A 16802-nucleotide genomic window follows, 5' to 3' on the forward strand; every position below is an offset into this window, starting at 1 on the left:
CAGCTCCGGGGCTTTTCATAAATCTTACATCATTTGGAAAGCATAATATGGTAATGCAGATAAATGGCAGAATGCAATATGGACACCATGTATTTTACAATTACCCTCTACTTCAGCATGCAGCCATTGCAAGTGTTTGGAGTGCTTTGTACAGCAGCATTCAAGACCAGCTATTAGGTGTTATGCATGTGCAAATTAATGCAGCTAAAAGTCTGTAAGACTTGTTAAAAGTGTGATGATCAATGTTGACATATTCCTTGAAATTTTTGTTTTAAATGGTACAAAAAAAAGCTTCTCTCAGCAGTAATGATGATGTAATATCAGATTCTACAATGTTATAAAAAGAGAATATGCCATAGGATTGGCAGAATAGTGCAGCTATGAGCACCTGAACCTTGTTCAAAATTGAAACAGTAGAGAAGACATTTTTTATTCCTAGCATTAGTACAAATTCCACCACAAATTTATTTCTGTTCGGATTTCCTTGGTTTAGAAGTCAGTAAGGATTTGTTAGCTTTTCTAATTTAATTTAGAGAAATGTATAGAAACACTTGACACAGTGGTGATGCATTATTCTATAATAAAATTATTAATATTTAGTATTTGAGAGTTTTGACTAAAAAGTTTATCCTGACTAAAAGAGCACTCCTTTCAACTAAAAGCTAGCAGACTGCAATTGTTTCCAACACCTCACTTATAGCTAAAATAATCCTGGATGTGCCACTACAAAAGGTTCCACCAAAAGCTCTCTCTCCTTATTGTAACATATTCACTGTCAAATTCCTTCTTAGAACTGTGGCAGTTACAAAGGTACTTGAGGAGTGTGTCCCTCCCAGCTAAGGGTGCTTGGCCATGTTAAATGATTAAAAAAATCATTCTTATGTTAAAAATACAGACTAAAAAAAGTCCACCCATTTTAATCCATTTATGAATTAAATAATAATAATAATAAATAAATAAAGTCCATCATCCCAAGGATGGCTACCCTGCTTTGTTAACATGGAAATGATTGTTTTTTCCTCTCCTCTTTCTTTTTTCTGAAAGAGCATATGGGTCTGGTCTCTGCAATCACAGGGCAGAAAACAAGGATGCAGAGGGTTAGATAACTGACCAAATGGTCTCACTATGATCACAGTTAATAAAGCTTCTGTCTGATCTCTCTTAAATTGTACCTGCATTATTATGTACTTGAAGTGTCTACAGTCTCCAAATAAGCTCATGACGTTACCTTGGGCAGAGAAATCTGCTCTTCTCAGTCTACATTATGACTGCCAAGCAAATCGTAGTATATAATTAGCTATCATAGTTAAAACAGGAGAGAAAAAGCTTTCTCCCTCCCCTATATTTATAATCTTGACAAACTCGTCTTGCATATATCCCAAAATACGCAGATCTTTGAATAAATCTTCCTTATGAGTGACTCCATTTTCATTTCCACCAAGAAGCTATCATTCCTAACCTGGTTTCATGGAATGTGTTTGTTGAAAATTCCTCATTGAATGGTAACAGCAGAAAAAAATCTGATGTATTTAGTATTCCATTACAGAAGCCTCCTGCCATGAGTCAGCAAGTGAAAGAGCCAGGGCATTCATTAATGGAGTTGTCATGTTAAAGGATGATTACCTGCCAACTTCCTGGCAAGGCCAAGAAGGTCTTTAAAAGGAAAGTTGCAGGACAGGTAGCCATTTATTTTCTTTGTGGTTTTAATGTACTTTGTGGATGAGTTTATCATTTTCACTTTTTATTTCATGAAAAATTAACTACAATTGCTGCTCTCCTGCATTGTAAGGAGAAAAAAAATAAAATAACAGGAAAAAATAAATGCTAACAAATATGTAGAAACAAAATCCAAACTGATACAACTGAAAATAACATGATATGAACTAGTTTATCAACAAGTTTAATATCATATGAAGATTAATCCCCCACAGAAAATAATGAAGATAAAATCAGTGGTGTAGTATAAAAAAAAATCCAGCTTTCTTATGGAAGTTATTTTATAAAACTAGGAGACAACATTTTAAAACATGACCAATGTTTTCAGTTTCCTATATTTCTCCATGTCTAAGAAAAACACTAAGTTTTTCTTATGCTAAGAATGCTAAGGAGCATTCTTAAAGTGTTCAGACAGATGGTATCAAAAAAATTAGTCCAAAACTGAACAACAAGATGGATTGAGTGTGATTACTACAAGCTTTCAAAAATGTTGGAGATATTATCATGCTATTTCTGTTATAACGCCAGCAGCCTTAAATACCATTGTTATGTTCTCTAAGAAAACATAAATAATTTATTAATATTTTAACATTTGCTGATATTGTATCTATATACATACACACAATAAATAACAAAAGGCCAAGAGAAAGAAAAAGATGAACATGGAACTCTCCTAAACATCCCTTACTAAACATAATATAATGAAAACAAATGAACATTTTGATTAAATAGATATCATTAATGCAGCATGTTATGATCTGAACTCGGGGTTTAATTATGTAATTAAGAGGAAGGGAAAATCATTAAGGTCTATGGAACCAAATAATTCATTTTAGGGGAAAAACAGAGGAAAAAAGATGTCCCCTTAATTGCAAAATCCAGTCAGCTTGTAGTACCTAGGAGTAAATCTTTCTGCAAGATGGTATGCCTAGCTATACTGTAAAGCAGGTGGTGGATGAATCATACCAGCTTCATGAAGAATAGCTGAGGAAAGGAGCATCATTAATGGGTAGAGCTCCAGACAGAGAATCAGGTCTCCTGAGTCCTATAAACAGTTCTTTGTCTTACATTTGGCAAATCACGCAGTCTCAGTTCGCTTACCTGTAGAAGAATCATATTATGGTATTCAAGCCCTCGCAGACCTTAAGTAGGTTTGCTGGTCTGCTGCAGAATGAGGGTGCCAGATGAGGGCAAGGAACTTCCCTAAGGTCATCTCAGCCTGGATGAAAGCAAAGTACTGTCACTCAGCATAATGTAGTTTGGGATTTCATTACGTGGACTTACAAAACGCCAAGTAGTCACAGGGTCTGCATTCAGTTCATTTTGTAGAAGGAGAATCAGGTCTTTAAAACATTTTTACTCAACTATGCCTAGCTGGTACATAGCATGAATGCTGCTTCCTATTAATTATGGGACCATACACAACACTTATTTTTTTTCTGTAGAAACAGATGAACTGGAGGAAGTTGAAATGACCATATGGTAAGGTATGACGGAATTAATTTATTCTATGAGAACGGGTGTTGTTTTTTTTGTTGTTGATGCTTGCAAGAGGCAGGCCAATACTGACATCACTGCAGACTTTCCCTTGAAAGTTCTCTGATTATGAAAGGTGCCCCAAATTTCAGTGACCATGTTGAGAAGGTTTGGAATGTTAAATTAATGTATTTTTTTATCTTAGGGGTCCTACAAAACAAACTTCTTTTTTTTTTTTTAATTGATTGTTTATTTTATATGGTACAAAAAAGGAAAAGCCAGTTACAATGTTCAGAGTGCTGACATAAACCTGTAAGAACTATGTAAGCCCATGTAAGGTTCAGCAATGTAGAGAGATCACTTCTGTTCCTAATGCTTCTGCAGCACAAGAGAAAGATCCAGACTTCTAACTGTGAGAGGTCTAGTTTCCAGTTACGAATATGATATAAGTTTCTGAAACCTGAGATACATGTATCCCCTACCAGCTTCTGCACACAAAGTTGGAATTCTGATGATAAGGAGAATAGATAATAAGAAAACCTGCAATACAAGGAAATCTGACCATGTCTACCAAATGTAGAGCCAAAAGGGTGTTTATGGTCATTCTCTGTTTTTCCTAAACCTACAGTTCTCCTAAATCTACAGTTTGGATATAACTAGTAAATATCTTATGTCAAATGCTATGTAAGAATTCAGGTTAAACGCAACATATTGTACAGAGGTGTCAAGTAATGAGAGTAAGAGAAAAGAAAAATCTAAAATTTGAATTGGAAACTGACAGGTCTAATGAATTAATATATGGGACTGGATAATTACATTTTAAAATAATAGCTCAACTGGAGACCACTGATGTGAAAATAGCTGCTGGGACTACCACATAGGAAACAGCTTGAAACAGGTACAGATGCATATATTTGTTACTAGAAAAGTATTTCAAATGTATGGAACAGACTATACAGTTGGGGTCAGACGTAGCCAAGGCAAACCTGGATCTGCAGAGGGAATTGGGAGAGTCTGGTTTGTTTCAGAAGCTAAGATTTAAATAGCAGAAGTTTGTATGAACAGTCCGTTATCTGGACTGAATAATAAACCATGTTTTCGGAGGCAGGGAATTTGCTGACCGAATATCTGAAATCTTTTATTATTATTATTATTATTTTTCCTGGTTTTGTTTGTTTGTTTGTTTGTTTTCTACAGCTAGAACCACCTGTTCTGTACCCAACAGAACACTTCAGCCCAAATCATTTATTTTATGGCTGAGGATGCAAAGGTGAGTGGTGCCCTGCAGAAGGCAATTTTAATGTGGCATGGCTGAGGATGAACGTTCAGAAAGATCTGGAGTAGGGAGAGCTGTTATGAAAGTATGAGACTATATGGCCCATTTTTTCTCTATATAAAACATTTGCAGGTGGCTGGACCTTGCTATCCAAAGCTGCCACTAAGTTCTGTTTATTGACAAGTGAGCTGGCAAGTACAAAATGTGAAAGCCTGTGCCAGTCTGTGTGCAAAGGCAGATGTTTGTGAGCTGCTGCTGATTCATCTTCAGGATGTACCACCTGTGTGTGACAATGGTTTGGAGAGTGGCTTCATGAGAAAGAGAGAATGTATGGCACAAACAGACTTTTTTATCCATTCCTTAGGGTTCTTATTCTTATCCTTCTCTATTGTATTTACCTAAAATAGGGGACAAGACATACTTCCTATGTCAGAGTTCATTTACTTATATTCTGTTCCTGACCACTAACAGTGTCCCTGAATTTCTTGAGAATTTTTCTTTTTTTTTTTTTTTTTTTTTTTCATTAGACCCCAGAAGTACTCACTGAAGTTTTATGCACACTGCAGTTTACAGCTGTGCTCAGCAGGAATGCCATACAGCATGTAACTTCCTAACTTCCCTCTATTGACAGCTTTGTTTCCTCATCCTCAACCAGATCCTTTAACTTCTTAAAAAAAAAAAAAAAAAAAAAAAAGACTAGCCAAAAGGGGATAAGTAATTAACAAACCAGAATTATAATCAAACTTTGCCACTGACATTGTAAAATTTTCCCAAACTAAGAAATCCTTCATTAAAACTAACAGACAAACAAGCCTTCTTACATCAGCTGCAATTACAAATGGGCATTCTTAAATTAAACATGATCCTAAGATTTGAACAGCTTCTAGAGGCAAATTAGAGGCAAATTTACTATATTTAATTTATGCATGGTGTGGAAGAGGCCAGCTAGACAGGAACCAGGAGGCTTCGAAGACACAAAGGAAGAAGTACTGAGTTTCCAAGTTTACTAGACAAAGAATTACCATTTTTTTGGGCTCTGGGAGCAACAGGGAGGACCACAGCTCTCACTGCTTCTAGGAACTTTGTTTTTCAGTGAAGAGTCTGGAAGTCCTGAAAACCTTCCAAGACCCCTGACTTCCACATGTGTATCTGGAAGCTTAGGCTGAAAACTTTGTCAGGCCACTGCCTTTTAAAGCTTGAGGACTTTTGATGTCCTGATACATACTGATCATATGACAAAGTTATGAATAAGCTTTTGTGACTTCAGGACTGTCTCTAAGCCATGGAAATTGGAAGCATTAAGCAGTCTTTTTGAGACGCACCTAAGGTAAAAATCTAGAAAAAAACATATCTCTAGGGAAGAAGTCACTGACCTTAAGGCTTCAAGATACTCAGTAGCCTCCCACATCATGAATCAGTTAGTCTAGTAAAGTAAAGTATACAGCTGCTCTCCACCACTGACTCTCGCTATAATTCTTCATTTTCCAGAAGATATAGCCCTGAAGTCATATTTAATACTGTTAGGACGACTACTGAATTCAAAACAAATAAATACTTTCCTCTTCAAATAAGGGAAAAAAAAATCCTGCAACATATTTAGGTTTAAAAATCTGTCTAAAGACATTCAGACTTTCTGTGGATAGAGATTTTCTTATTCCAGGCAAATCTTAGGAATTTTTAAAGGAATGCTTTAGTAATCAGGTTAACACAGACCATACTTATGTGTAACGTAGGTATTTCTGTTATGCACTTCTCTATACAGTCATATGCAATCATTTACAGTCTAATTCCCATAACTTGAATTCTGTTAACAAAACTATTTTCATTTCTTGTTTCATTTTATCACTGAGGTATCTACAGGCTTATTGTTAGTGGTGGTAGTATTATTCTGTTCAGTGTCCTCCTCAAATGCATAGAAACTTACCTCTCACTAGATTTCAATTTTGACTCAACAAAACTCTCAGTGGTTAATGTACTGGGTCTTGAAATAATTCACAAGACTACAAACTGTAGATCCAAAAAAAATGAGAAGGAAGGAAGGAAGGAAGGAAGGAAGGAAGGAAGGAAGGAAGGAAGGAAGGAAGGAAGGAAGGAAGGAAGGAAGGAAGGAAGGAAGGAAGGAAGGAAGGAAGGAAAAAAAAGAAAGAAAGAAAGAAAAAGAAAGAAAGAAAGAAAGAAAGAAAGAAAGAAAGAAAGAAAGAAAGAAAGAAAGAAAGAAAGAAAGAAAGAAAGAAAGAAAGAAAGAAAGAAAGAAAGAAAGAAAAAGAAAGAAAGAAAGAAAGAAAGAAAGAAAGAAAGAAAGAAAGAAAGAAAGAAAGAAAGAAAGAAAGGAAGAAAGAAAGAAAGAAAGAAAGAAAAAGAAAAACTTAGCAAACTTTCATCAGACCCTGCTTAAATACAAAGCAGAAATCATTGTGCAGAGTTATTAAGAAACATAGAAAACACATCATTTCCTTCTGGAAAACACTATGCCTTGAATTGTTGAATCACTCTACATTTTAATGTGCAAATTTGTTCCTTGGCTTTTTGTTGAAAGGATCAAACCATTTGGCATTTTGTCTGAGACATAAATGCGTTAAGGAAGATGCAGTATAATTTATTAAAATGTATAAAGGGAACAAAGAATAGGATTAATTTTCTTCTTCTCTTTTAATTCCAGGGGCACCACTAGGGCATTTAATATGGGTTAAACCAGATTCAAAGAGCTTTTCATTAGACATTTAACATAAATGAGTAAGAGCTTAATCAGCACATACCATTTAAATGCATTGAATGGAGGAATTGGACTGTACATTGCATTATAATTTATAGAGTTTTGTTTTTGATTACATAAGGGAAATACATTTTTTATGCCTTAAAAGCATTCTTTTGTGATGTCAAAAAAATGTATAGTATTATTGTTCTGAAAATGGTGTTTCAATTTGGTAGCGAAGCCTAAAGTCACCCAAGTGGAAAAGATAACTAGCAAATTCCTCAAAGTCTTGTAGTTTGTGGGTTTTCTGTTCAAACAGTCCTTTTCTTCTGGGCCTGATAATGAACATTCCTTCTGCTTTCCATCCTATGTGGCTTGCACATTCTTTTTAACAGCTTTAAAAAAAATTGACTCGTGATTACTTCTAGAATGCAGTTTAAACAGGATTAGAAAGAACATCACTATGCTGGGTTTGCAGCATGGAAGCAAAGCACTGCTGAAAACGTGTTTTTTTTTTCCTTTTTTTTTTTTTTTCCAATCATTTAGTGATAGTATAAAAGTAATTCAGTCCCTGCTTAAACAATACCTGGGGTAACTCGGTGTGTATCATCTGTTCCATCAGAGATGATTATAGGAAATTAAACTGCTGCAGAGGCAAAAGTGGCTCCCATTTTAAGGAACTTTATCAAAATGTTAAGGAAGGATAATATTCTAAAGAGCTTTCTTTTTAGTTTCTGTTTGCCTTCAGCAACACTGTCTATTACAATCACTCTTCAAATTGCAGTTAGTTTCCCTTCTAACAAAAGGCATTGTTTTTTCCCCTCTGTTCTCTTATATCTTTGCAGGAGACAAAAAAGTATCTCTTCTTATCCAGAAACACTGAGAGCTCTTATCAGCAGAAAGGTAAGAAAAAGGAAATATCTCAGCAATGGAGATTTTTTTTTTTGTACTGTGCTTTATTTTTTTAGCAGGTCAGCAAAAGAAAAAAGAAGTCCCATTTACTGAGATGCTATTCCTTATTGTTAGTAAAGCTTGAAATCAAGATAAAGCTCTTATGCTCTGAGAATGCAGTCAACCTAAAATGCATACCTTTCCCTTGTACTTGCTTTTTCTTTTTCTTCTTTTTTTTTTTTTTTTCTTTTATTTCTCCTCCTGTCTCTTCTTCTTCACATTCTTTTTTTTTTTTTTTTTTTTTTTTTTTTTTTCCACTAGAAGAATTTTAATGTAAATTTATCATTGTGGTGTGTTCCCCTCCTGGAAGATTCTACCTACAGTACTGGAAAAGAAAATCAGGAGCAAAAACACACTTTGAAAAATAAAAGATGTATTTATGCATACACATACACAAAAAAAGTGCATGTATACATAGCTGTACACCTATGTAATTATATATATTGTTTACAGAATTACAGAATGCTTGAAGTTCGAAGAGATCTCTGGAGTTCATCTGGTCCAACACCACCGCCCAAGCAGGGACACCCAGAACAGGTTGCTCATGTCCAGGTGGCTTTTCAAGATCTCCAAGGAGGGAAACTATCAATTAGCTATCAATATCCAAACTATTTATGATAGGGTCCATATTTAATCAGTGGAAAGAAATACTTCTAGATAAAGTTTATTTGAGCCCATTTGAGACATTCATTCTGGTGTGAGAGCAACTGTTCTTCAGAGGTACCCACTTTCCTCCGTTGTTTCTAAAGGCTGAATTCTTCAGAGTTAGATGCTTTCTTTATAGCTAATACTCAGAAAACTCAAACATTTTCACCAAAATTACCAGAAGAATGTTTATATCTGTTCACAGAATCCCTGCTATCACTTTGCTAGAGAGCAACTTAGAAGGAGTAAAATGTGAAAAAAACAAAACAAAACAAAACAAAATAAAAAAAAAATATAGCTTTTAAATATCAAAATAGAACTGTTCTCTATTAGAACATCGTGACATGCCTGTAGTCAAATTAAGCCAATAATACTTTCTTTCTTGATTTCACTTTAGACCGTATCTAAACAAGAGTTATTGCATATTAAGATGCCATGTGTCCTGGAGAGCTGGGTCGAAGTCGGCCAGCACCTAATGTCTGCTGGAAATGAAGAGGGGGAAAACCCAAACTCTCACTGAGGAAGGCCTGAGGTGTTCATCCATCTGCACCAACATCCCTTAGCTCTGCTGATGCATTCACTCATATGCTAGGGGGATGACAACAGAAACGATGATCCCTTTGAAGAAGCTTCAAATCAGATTTACTTAAAGCCTTTACTAGCTTCTCTGTTTCCATTTTGGAAATAATATTTACGCATCAACTTTATATAAAGTTCATTGGCAGATGGTGACACCAAAAATCAGGTCATGGAAATCTGGTGACCTTTGGAAGTGGTCTAGTTTCTTCACAAGCAATAACTGAGGCCTTCAGCGAGTTAGCTGAATAATGTGAATCACAACAAAACCAAAGGCAGTTCATTATAACATCAAAAGTAATCTGAATACCTAATTTTGGTGTAATCACATAAGCATGTGTCTTTACCATGGCACCACCACAGTGATCAAGGGCAGGGGAAGAGGGACATCAGAGAAAAAAGACCCACCTCCTTGACCATGTGGTTTCCATATGGCCTTTACGATCCTATCCTACCTCATGCAGTTGTAGTCTGTCTCCAGCAGACCCTGTCCATACAGTCAGTCATGCGTGTGCACACACATATGGACGGACATAAACACAGAGGCTGCCCTGGGCCAGACGAAGATGGCTCCAGCCTCTCCCAGCTGGCTCCAGCAGCCCCACTGTGGGTGCAGCCTCTGATGAGCTTTAAAAACGGACGTGAGTAAAAGTAGCTACATACACCAATTCTCCACATCCCTGAAGCCCATGCAGGGCCCCCATCAGAGCAGGAGGCAGCAGCAGCGCGTGGGAAGGATCCGTGGGGCAGGGAGGAAGCATGAGTGAAGGAGCAGCAGAGAGGAGCTGCTGTGTGCAGACCATAGCCCCATCCTCCTCCAGGAAAGGTGCAGAAGTTAGGAGTGAAGCTGAGCCTTGATATTGGTGGAGGTGGGCGCGTGGGGAGGAGAGGTATTCTTTTAATTTTGCTCTTGTTTTTTTGTTAACTGTGTTTCAACAGGTGATGAATTATTTTTACCAAGGTAGAGTGTGTTTTGCCATTGATAGTAACTGGTAAGTGATCTCCCTCTCTTTATGTCAGACACAAGCTGTTTTTCCTCTTGGCCCATTGAAGAAGGAAGTGTGAGAGTGGCTGGGTTGGCTCCTGGCCAAGGTTAAATCACCACGGAGACATACATGTGTCTTTCTGTCACCTGTGGAAATATGTTAGGATGCTTAAGATTACATGACCAGTTTTGGTGCCTTTTGCATACTTTAAAAAAAAAACAAAAAACTTGTTGGGGGATTCTGAGCACCCAGAGCTGATGCCTGCTTTGCTGGCGCTTGAAGTTGTGAGAAACTTCTGAATATAACACCATTTCCATTAAAGTCCTTGAGGGTTTGCTCAGAAATTTAATTCTACTTACATGTGTTGCAGAACTTGACCTTATAGTATTGAAGGGTGTTCTGCTCGTAGGACAACAGACATTTTAAGAAGAAAAATAAAATATATATATTGTTGTGTGACTAAGCCTAAGAACAGCTATTTTCAATACATTGATAAACCAAAAATTGTCAAAACCATTCATATCAATGTGTGTACGTATGTGTGTGTGTGTGTTCGTGTTCACATATTTTTTTGGCTTGGGTCATAGTTGATTTTTACACTTGTCTTGATAAATTATCATTTTAATTTATTCCTGAAGCTCTCTTTTTAAATATCCTCTTTGTTTCTCTTAAGCACAACATTAGTAATTTTTTTTTCATTAAGTTCACTTTTATCCATTAAAAGGGGGAGGAAGAGCCCACTATATATTGTGATTTCAAAATGATTTTTCCCTTTTCTGCATTTTTTTTCTTGCTTGTCACTTAGATTCTTTTCACTCCTATGTTGCTGCTATTTTGTCAGTGATGACAATATGGAAATCCATACATATTGGTATTCTAATGCAGATTTGCATAGCCAAACAGAAGCAAAAAAAATATGTGAATACAAATGTATTAACTGCAAAGATAAATCACAACCTGCAGGCAACATGAATAAGCTGAGGAAAGAGAGGAAAAGATGTAGGGTATGGAGTGTGGCTCGAAACCAGCTGGAGTCAAAAGATGGAACATCACCCACAGAAATTGGGAAACATTTATAAGCATAACTTTTTAGTAACACACAAGCAGAAAATGCAATGTTTCAAAAGCAGGCAGGCCCGCAACCTCACTGCTGTGGAGAAGTTTTATTGTCTTTGGAAATTGTCTGTGCTCATTGTCAGGCTTTTTACAGCTCTACCTTGGTTTGGGGGTCTTTTTCTTTCTTCCTCTTCTCCTTCTTACAAAAAGAAAAAAAAAAGTTTAAAAAATATGAACTTAGGAAAAGCCAATTTCATGTGCTGTTAATTTAATTCCCAACATAAAACCTTACTTCTTCTGATGGAAAATGAAATTACCCTTTCTACATCCGTTTTATCTGTCAATTAAATTCTTTTTTTCCCCTTTCCTCCCCTCATAGAAAAAAGAACATACACATTATTGGTTATATTTTCTGTGCTTGCAACAAAATGAAAATGGGAAGAGGTGGCATTAACTACAGTAAGTACACAAAACCTGCTTGATTATCATGTAAAGATGCTGGAATGACAACCCTGGAGACTTTGAATTTCCTTTGTGAGCGTGTAGATGTCTAGGCTAATTTTCATTTTCCATTTGCCCTGGTATTGCATGGCAAAGCAGTTTTAATAATGGGACTTTTAGCAGCGTTAACTATTAACCTTTCTATTTCGTGGTATCTTTAAGAAATGGCTTATGGAGGCAGCTTTCTCTGCTTGAATCTGTATGTGAATAAAGATAGCGAAAGGAAATGCATCTTTTGGGCTGAAAGAGAGGACATTCTCTGTAATCCATTCTGAATGATTAATTTCAGAATGATATTTGTCTCTGCTTCGTGTTTTCATTACTTGACAGTTATGAAAAAATAACCTTCTTTGGTTTCGCTTGGTTATTATTTGTATTACCTTAGAGCTTATTGGAAAACAGTATTTGAAACAAACGAACAAAAAAAAAGAAAAACAGCTTTTCCAAATTGAAAATTATGGGGGCTTTTTCTTTTGAGACAGTTTTGTTTGTTCACTTTTTGAATGGAGCCAAAAACACCTTCTGGGACCAAAACAAAACATCCTTTTTATTGTTCAACAGCAGCATTGAAAAGAATAGAGAACAGATCAGACTGTTGAATAATAGAAAATTCTGAAGCTCAACACAACAATTTGTTTTGCATATGAAGATCTGAAATCTTACAATCTTTATTTGGGACACAGTAAACTAACTGTGAGGCAGTTTTACTTTGCAAATATTTTGCAGCATTGGTGAGGACTAGCAAAGTAGGGTCTTTATGTGCTGGCAGTCATCTCATGGTGAACCTTTTTGTTTCAGCCCAAGATGTTACCACCACCCAGATTACTCACCTTCACCCTGTGCTTACAACCACAGAGTGGGTGGTAGAAGCACCCACTTTTCAGCAATGGCTGTTGGAATTAAGCTCCATTAAATGATATTAGTTGATTTAACTGTATGCTGAAATGATGCAGTACAGCCAGATGTTCCTTTTCTGGTATGTTTTGGGGTGGAGGGATTGCTTACAGGCTGTGAGCCAGAGGGAGACCAGTGAGTTCACTTCAGTGAGTGAACGGGAGAACAAGACATATTTAAATACTTCCTACTTGCATGTATGGGGACGAGGGAGCTGGTGAAGGTGGGGGGGGGGGGATACTGAAGAATCCTGTGCGTTACTCAGGGACGCTGTGTGAGGCATTTCCTGGGTGAGCTCCCCGTGTGCTTGGAGAGACTTTCCATAGTTGATTCCATCTGAATATCTAAATGAGTAATAGCGGATCTTATGTCTTATCGTATGAACGTATGCAAAAAGAACTCATTCAGTTCTGCCACAGCAAAGCCATCTGAAGCATGATTGTCCTCCCACAACTGTAAAAAAAATATCAAGTACAATTCTGTTAAAGTAGAACTATACTAGAGAAAAACTGGACTGATTGAGAGAAAAATCAGGCCTACAGCCTATAAAGTGCAAGTATAAACAGCATCACTATTTTTTTTGAACCTAAATACATACACCTGGAAGGCATTCAAAGCATGTATTTGCAGTTATTTGTTACTCCTGAAATGATTAAAGTAAATCACATTGTTTGATATGAAAAATATGTTGTACACACACTTCTATTTTTCTCACTGCTCTGCCCTCCATGCTGCATTTTGTAGCATAATCAAAATGCAAAATACATTTTGAAAAATTAAATGAGAGACACATGTGTGAATCATGAGGTTTATTTGCATGTTTGGCCCTTCAGTTCATTAGGGATTTTAGTTTTTCCGGGAGGGAAACTGTCACATTTACATATTCTTAGACAGGCATGCAAATATTAGTCAGAAAGTATGGTTTGTTCAATGCATTACAAGCTCCTGGGCTGCCAAACAGTAATTTCAGTTCTTGAGTAATATACATTTTTGGAAACCTGGCATAATAACACTGTATTATAGTATTGCCCACTAGGACCACTTACAATTTTGTCAGGTTTTCCATTACAAACCCTTATATTCTCGGACCCGTGCGTTGTATGTCAGCTGTATAAATTTCTTATCTGACATGAATGGTCTCAGTCCCTGAGCAAATTTCTTTTGCACATTTCAGAAAGTAAAGTCACAAAAGCCTATTTTGAAGTTCCAACTGGGCCGAAGCAGACAGAGCACCAAAAGAAAGAAAAACAGCTTTTACGAGTCTTTTATGTTCATTTTTGTATTTGGCACCTAATGTACTCCTGGGGTTTGCAATTGTGGATGCAAATAGCTATACTAGCTATACTAGCTATACTAGCTATAGCAGTTCACGTGGTAGATGAGCACCTCAAAGAATGTAGGCAATTAAAATATACCATCAGTAATCCTTTTCATTTGGAAAATAAGTGTCTGTACTCTATCTTGGAAGTGGACTGCAGGGTTTTATATCCCTATGTTTGGCCTAAATTCATGAACTGATGTAACCAAACTTAGGCTAGTGTGTACTGGAGAAAATAATTCAGGCCTGTTTAGAGACAAGGTCATTGCTAAGTCAGCTTGGTAAGCTATTTTAGCTTGGATGGATTCTTGACCTTAGTTCCATCAGTCTCTGTAGCCAGTGTCAAGGGAATGGTGTGATTGGTATGCCTGCCTTTGGGTTTCAGTGTGGATGCCCTAGGGCATATTTTTATTTAGACTGGCTTTAAGTCTGGATGAGGCTTAAACTCATGCCTCTGGCTTTGCAGTAAGCAAAGAAAGTTAAAACTTGTATAACGAAAAACTGAACTTGGAGCAGATGAAGATAGATATCCTCATTGAAGTTCATTGGCAAAACATATCGATTGAACCATGGGGACTGAATTAGCCTATAAACTCTTCCAATTAATACTAAAGGTAGGGAAAGTTGACCTACTTGTAAATTATTCTTTTAGTTCGTTTAGACTTGTAGACTAAAATATTAAGGACTGCAGTATTTGGTACAAATCATCACAGGAGCTTTTTGTTTCATGCAACTATCCTGATCATGTTTTGACTACGCCAGTTGGGGAACTTGGACTAGATAATTGATCCCATCCACAAAACTATTGTAATACATTGACATAAGAGCAACCGTGTAGATTTTGAGCTCTAGTTACACCATCAGGAAGACCACACAGAACCTCTTGCCATTCCTAAAGGGTATGAAATTGATAGCTCATAGATACCTGAAACATTTGAACAGAGATGTTTTTTCCAAGCAGGAGATCTATATTTTTTTTCCTGCTTTTCATGCACCATATCTTCTGTCCATTAAGGCTTCATAAGTTTTCTTAGTATGCAGAGGGGCTATGCATGTAGAAATCTGCTGTTTTCTAAATCTGCACTGATAGGACAGATGGTAAACTCTTTGAAGGGACTGTTACAGTCTACCATGTTCATGATCCACAGATTTAGGACTTCTTAATACACAGTGGCAGTGTACTCTAATGATCCATTATACTGTATCAATGATATGTAGATTATGGGCTGATTGTAGAAATTTGAACTATGCCTTTCAATCCATACTGTGGCTTTTTGAGGATTTGTTGAAGACACAGAGGATCAATTCACTTTGACATGACTCAAAGAACTAAAAAGTAGAGCTTGCCAGACTTTCACTGAGTTATGGGTATGATCTTGCTGTCATGTTCCCAGCAACGTGCAAACACAACTAACTTCAAACGAGCTCACGAGAAATAGTTTTATCCTAAGCACAGCAAACCAGATCTCAGCAAAAAGCAATAGCTCTAGAATTTTCCAGGAGTCTTGGGAGGGTCTTACATCTCATCTAGATTTCTGTGCTGTGGTGTTTAGACAGACATCAAAGTCTCATTTAGCTAGTGTATGCCAGTGCTACACAGATTATGTGATTTTTGTCAGGGATCAAGAAAGATGTCTGAAAGAGTCTAGATCTAAAGAGTTTTTGTTGTTGTTGTTGTTGTTTTTTTCTTTCTCTCATTCATTTTAATACATCCATATAGTAAAACCTCATGATATAATTTTCTGAAATTAATGGATAGGCTAAATTTAAATAAAAACCACAACTATTATAAAGGCATACAGATCCATAGGATAGTTCATGGCTATATTGTGGTCACAGGTCTAATGCTGTTCTTTAACTGCCATGTGACTGTAGGCTACTCTCTCTTTTCCCTTCTATTCCTGTCTAGTTTATTTATTTATTTATTTTTATATTGTTTTTGAAGAGTCCTTCACACCTTGCTTTATTACTAACTGCTGCATAGACATTGTCTTCAGAAAAGCCATCTAGGATGAGACATTTAAACCCTGTTGTAATAGAAAAAAAATAGTTAGTAAGACAGGATATTTTATATACTTACAAGAAGATAATTGTCTATTTAGACCAGCAGAAAATATTACCCAAGAGCCCAAATCCCATCTTTTCTCAAGGTAACTTAGTAGCAGAATGTTGCTGTCAAATATATTCTTCCTCCCTTTCTCTTCTCTAGTGGATTTATTCTGATCACATGTGCGAGTTGAGAAATATACCAAAAATGGCCCTTTCATTAAGATTAGAAAGCTGTAGCCCTTAAATCATGCATTTATGCAATTTTTAACTGTTTTTAACTAGCACAAAATGGCTCGTTGGAATTATGCAAGTATAGATCATTTTAATTTGAATCATTGTGGAATCATAAAGGACTCCGTTCTTTAATTTTGTGCCTTCAAGTCAGCCACTTTGATTAAAAAATAATAAAGCATGAGAGCTGGAGGGTCCTTGCAGGTTCTTCCAGCTATCATGGATCCCTGATCTTTGGTACTAATTCTTCTCATTAATATTAATAAAGGGCTGATAGGCCATCTCAAAGCATAGTACAAAAACCATGCAATTAATTGCTTGTAGTGTTTTTATGCTTATTTTGCACAATGAGAAGCGATGCCTCAGGAGTCTAAATATCAGTTAATCAATAATATCAAATCCACTGAAAAAGAGCCCTTCAAGTCCCCTTTTCAT

The 16802-nt window shown here is 36.4% G+C and overlaps 2 long non-coding RNA genes across 5 annotated transcripts in view; one reads left to right on the forward strand and one right to left on the reverse strand.

The window, feature by feature from the left end:
• The window catches only part of LOC311427804, a 53665-nt gene extending 43632 nt beyond the window's left edge, over nucleotides 1–10033 (reverse strand). The window contains exons 1-2 of one of the 2 annotated variants that reach the window (XR_014687576.1): nucleotides 9788–10033; nucleotides 2818–2935 (exon numbers count right to left, since the gene is read on the reverse strand). This is a non-coding gene — a long non-coding RNA (uncharacterized lncRNA). Of the gene's footprint in view, nucleotides 1–2817; nucleotides 2936–9740 lie in introns of both variants that reach the window. The other variant, XR_014687577.1, reaches the window with a different exon arrangement.
• The window catches only part of LOC311427803, a 43651-nt gene that overhangs the window by 11595 nt on the left and 15254 nt on the right, over nucleotides 1–16802 (forward strand). Inside the window, exons 3-8 of one of the 3 annotated variants that reach the window (XR_014687574.1) lie at nucleotides 3162–3203; nucleotides 4390–4462; nucleotides 8006–8063; nucleotides 8565–8663; nucleotides 10272–10324; nucleotides 11754–11833. This is a non-coding gene — a long non-coding RNA (uncharacterized lncRNA). Of the gene's footprint in view, nucleotides 1–3161; nucleotides 3204–4389; nucleotides 4463–8005; nucleotides 8064–8564; nucleotides 8664–9895; nucleotides 10159–10271; nucleotides 10325–11753; nucleotides 11834–16802 lie in introns of those variants that run through there. The other 2 variants (XR_014687573.1, XR_014687575.1) reach the window with 2 other exon arrangements.

This window comes from Aythya ferina (genome assembly GCF_964211825.1).
Source record: "Aythya ferina genome assembly, chromosome: Z".
NCBI lineage: Eukaryota > Metazoa > Chordata > Aves > Anseriformes > Anatidae > Aythya > Aythya ferina.